This window comes from Lygodium microphyllum, chromosome 17 (assembly GCF_053477565.2).
Source record: "Lygodium microphyllum isolate KBCC chromosome 17, Lygodium_microphyllum_v1.1.10, whole genome shotgun sequence".
Classification (NCBI taxonomy): Eukaryota; Viridiplantae; Streptophyta; class Polypodiopsida; order Schizaeales; family Lygodiaceae; genus Lygodium; species Lygodium microphyllum.
The window spans coordinates 15266019-15271094 of NC_141151.1; the positions used below are offsets into that span (position 1 = coordinate 15266019).

A 5076-nucleotide genomic window follows, 5' to 3' on the forward strand; every position below is an offset into this window, starting at 1 on the left:
GTAAAGGGGTTGGTTTAGCAATAGCTATCAGCCCCCTTGTTGAGTCGTTTAGATTCAAAAGTCCAAATGCGCATCAATAACGTGGGGCTGCATTTGCTATATAAAAATAGACCACAAGAAAAAGATTTGGACTCTCCCATTCATGTCACACGCTTCCCATGCTTTTTCACCTGAATTGTTGTGTTGCAAAAAGTGCCCATAGAAATGTGACCGTGGAGAGCCTTGGAAAAAAGCATTAAGGACCCAATTTTGTGATAACATGTAATCACTCTTTGGCCAATCATGAGATTCCACTTTGTCACTTTTTGATGAAAAGTAGGCTATCATGGCCTACAAGGTCACTATCCTACTTGAGCTTCCTCAAGTTCTCCATGAGACCAAGAGCACTTTGATTGTTGACCCAAAGTATGTTGGTGCTAGTACATGCACACATGTTTCAAAATAGGTTTGCCAATAACAATTTAAAATGTCATTAATGTGGGGGCGTGACTTTATTGGCCCCCTTACCCATAGGTATTAGGCCCGTTTCAGACTAAGGCAGCGATTAAGATCATTGTGGTGATACTTGTCCGCCTAGAAAAAGATTATAATGTCTAGCTATATTTCACACTTGTCCGGCTAACTTTCAAATACCATGGGTTTGCTTTTTGAGAAAAAGGTCGTCTTCCTATTGGTTAGCAACGTGAACACTAGTTTTGGGTAAGGGGTGAAACCCACCCCAAACTTTGGTGGGCATGGACAATGCCATTGTACAAAACATGCCAAATCACTAGTTTGAGGGATTGTGTGGATGAGGCCCGGTTCACACTTGCACGGTGGACAAAAGGGTGAAAAATCCCCTTTTCCACCCAGCCATAAGGATTTCCCAAGAGTTGTCCGCCCTCTCATTCAGATTACTGGTGGACAAGGAAAGGAGCGAAAGGAGCATTTTGCTCCACTGAACGGAGAGAAAGAAGATGACAGTGATCGCTCCGTTCAGTGGAGCAAAATCTGCATAATCCTGTAATCGGCTTCGTGATCTCTGATCTCTAAGTACTCTCGCATCACAATTTGGCACATGTGCAGCCTACGACTATGAATCCTTCTCACATGTTAGCTGGCTTGAGCTTTGACAGGTTTCCTGTGCCATGGCAATGAATCGTCCTGGCTTATGAATAAGAATGGTTCCTAGACTTTAGTCGATGCGTGCTGCCGCCTTCTGCAGGCCTGTGCCAAATCAAAAGACCTCTACAAAGGTAGGTAAATCTATTCGTCGATCTGTACGAACGATGTCGTGCTCTTTGATTCTCTGGAAAGCCACCTCATCCGAATGTTTGCCTCATGCGGAAGCTTACCTAAGGCTAGTGAGGTCTTCACCAAAGCCCCCAAAGCGAACACATTTGTCTAGCATGCTGTCATCTCTGCCCACACTAACGCGGGCCACAGCCACGAGGCCGTCAAGCTCTATTCTCAAATGCAGCAGTTCAATGTCGTGCCGGACGACTATCTCTTTGTCGTTGCACCTTGTTCAATAACCATCAGATTCGCAACATAGTGACATGGAATGCCATGATTGCTGGATATGCAAATGTGGGGTATCTCCATGAGGCTCTAGTTCTTTTTGGCACAATGCAAAAGGAGGATTTGAAGGCTGATAATGTCACCCTCTTTAGCATTCTCAAGGCATGTTTTAGGACATCAGCCTCAGATACGGGAAGACAACTACATGCTTACATTCTTGAAGCTGCATTATGTATACAAAATGTGGAGAACTCAAGGACACTGAATATTTGTTTGGAAAGTTGCCAGTGAGAAGTGTTGCAACATGGAATGCAGTTATCGCAGGTTATGTTCAGCAAGGGCTTTCTGTAGAGTGCATTCAACTTTTTCAACGAATGCACCAAGAAGGGAGAACACCAGACAAAGTGACATGCATTTGCACTTTGAAAGCTGTTGCCAGTTTAGCAGCTCTAGATGTTGGTAGGCTGATTCATGCCTACATTATTGAAACTATTCTTGAGTCTGATGTTGTAATTGCAAACCCTCTATTAGACATGTACACAAAGTCTAAGTCTCTCAAAGATGCAAGCAGTTTATTTGGCCGGTTGCCGAGGCGGGATGCAGTGACATGGACTGTAATGATTGCTGTGTATGCTCAACATGGGTATAGCCAAGAGGCACTTCAGCTTTTCCAAGACATGAAACAGGAGGGAATGGGTTTAGACAACATTACTGTTGCTGGTGCTGGCATGCTGTTTATATCAAGGCAGAATGATGCATGTTGGCATCCTTTGCAGTCACTTCAGGTTTGATCTTCTTATTGGGAATGCCCTTATTGACATGTATGCTAAGTGTGAGAGTCTCATTGAAGCAAGAAGAGCATCTGATCAAAATGGATATGTGCAATATGGATTCAATGGCCAGGAGGCTTTGACACTTTTTGAGCAGATGCAAAAGTCTAGAGTGACACCTAATGCTGTTACGTGTGCTAGCATCTTAAAGGCTTGCTGTCTCTCAGGTGCTCTGCATCAGGGCAAGCTTATTCACACGTGTGTTGTTGAGAGTGGCTTGCATACTGACCAAGTGATTGGAAGTGCCCTTATTAATCTTTATGCTGAATGTGGAAGCTTGGAGGATGCTCATGGACTGTTTGAAACATTGTCCAAGCATGATGTTGTCACATGGAGTGCAATGATTGCAGGATATTCATTTCATAAGAATTACATTTTAGCGCTGCTGTACTTTAAGCAGATGAGACAATAAGGCTTGAACCCAGACAGTGTTTTCATTGTCTCCCTACTTTCTGTGTGTAGCCATTTGGGTTTGATTGAGGAAGCTTATCAGTGCTTCTGTTCAATGGAAAATGAGTTTGGGTTCAGGCCAAACCTTGAGCATTATAATTGCATGATTGACCTTCTTGGTCGTTCAAGTCGCTTGCATGAAGCTGAAAATTTGCTTCAAAGCATGAGATTCCAGGAGAATATGGTAGGCTGGAGATCTTTGCCAGGTAGCTGCAGAATATATGGTGATGTAGAAGTAGGAAGACACTGCTTTGATGCTATCAGCTTACGAGATACAGGAAATGCTTCTGCTATAGTTTTGATGTCAAATATTTATGCTAATGCTGGCATGTGGAAAGAAGTGGACAAATTAAAACAACTTCGTAAACAGACACAAGCCTGGAGGAAGCCAAGACATGCCTTCATTGAGATTGATGATGAGGTGCATGGCTTTGTTGTGGGAGACAATGGCCACATGCAATGCACTGATGTCTATGTGAAGCTAGAGAGACTTAGTAGGAAATTTACAGAGGCACGGTATACACCCCAGTGTGACTTGGTGGTAGAATTATCAGCAGCTCAGAATGTTGTATAGCACTTTATTACAGAAAATGACAAGACTGGTTTTATATGGCTGAGGATACCACTTTAAGCCACCAATTTCTAATAAACCTTGGTCTGATGTAAGTCAATGTAAGTCAAGTGGCAAAACAAAACTAAGAAATCTTGTGGCACAGCTGGGAAAAAATAGTGAGAATGTATTCACATGAGTGATTCAAAGTTTTACCAGTTCTTGTAGAACTTTCTCCTCTTGTATGCTATACACTAGTTCCAAAGAGATTCTCCAGTGTCCTTATCCTCAAACTGGAGGTAACCTTTGTGCCTAGATGAGGAATGTCATAAATAGAATGAAAATTCAAACCCCAATTTGGACATAGAGAATCTCAAAAACTGATTTGTGTCCTTATCAGTTTGGTAGGAGAGGCATGTCAGCCACACCACGAATTTAACATTCTAGACTTGTTACCAATTGTCATGGATTCCTGTAGTGAATGGTAGCACCCTAAACTAAAAGTCATCTAAAACCATGAAAATGCATTTTTAGCACCTAAATAATCTCCACCAGTTCATCAGCTCAGAAAAAGATCTATCTCTACTCCTGATTTCCAAATTTCACCATGCATCTCTTGGCTAGAGAAATAAGAATAGCAGCACAAGCAAATGCACGAGTCCCATATAACAAAAGTGTTATTGTGTTATGGACTATATACCCTTCAAAATAGAAGGGAGACATTACTACAGTGCAAAATTTGCTACTAATATACCATTAATTTTGATCAGAATAACAGAGTACACAGAAAAGAATAGAAATGAACATGTAACAGAGTATATAGAAAAGCAACTTTTAAGTATAAAATTCAGAGAATATTTTTAAAATTTGCTAAGCAAATTTGTACAAAGTTGAATCTGAATCTGTAGATGTATATTGTAGATTACTCGTCTTCACCTAGATGCTCATCTTCACTATCACCAAAAACCATTTGGATGTTTCTACGACAATGCTCCTTATACATTACTCGAGCCAAATTGTCCCTGCATTCAGTACCTCTACCCATATTGTTGGTCTCTACATCATCCGCTTCAATTTGTGCTCGATTGACCACCTCTGCTTTTGACATTGGTAGAACTGCATGAACTTCAAATAAGGTGGATGTTGATGTCCTTGTGGTCCCTACCTCAAGGTTTACTGATTGCCTGAGGGTTGTCTCAGCATCCCTTACCCAATCCATGTCAAAGGTGTCACCATGTAGTATGCAAATATTATGCAACATAAGACATGCAGTGACAATGTCGGGAACATTAAGCAGATCCATGTCTATGCGTTTTAGGATAATCCGAAACCTTGCCTTCAGCATTCCAAAAGCCCTCTCAACGGCCATCTGTGTACTGGACTAGATGAAATTCCAATAATACTTCATCTTAGACAAGCCTTCCTTGCTTCCTTTAAAAGGAACTAGCATGTATGGTTTTGTTGTGTATGCACAATCACCTACTAAGCAATACTTGCCAAGGTCACCTTTGTTGCATCGGATCCCAAGTGCACTGTTGCCAAAGTTCACAGAGTCATGTATGGACCCGCACCAACCTACATCATAGTCCCAAGCAGTGCAATCAGGTGCAACTGTCAATTGTAACAAAATAGAGTGAAAACCTTTTCTGTTATAGTAGTCTGTTGCATTGTGCTTAGGTGCTATGATGGGGATATGTGTTCCATTAATGGCACCAATCACAAAGGGAATGCCTCTGATAGCTTCAA

General features: G+C 41.7%; 1 pseudogene; it reads left to right on the top strand.

The window, feature by feature from the left end:
• The first annotated feature begins 885 nt into the window (after positions 1-885).
• LOC148021599 (pentatricopeptide repeat-containing protein At4g33170-like) lies at positions 886-3828 on the top strand (annotated as a pseudogene).
• Positions 3829-5076: the final 1248 nt, after the last annotated feature.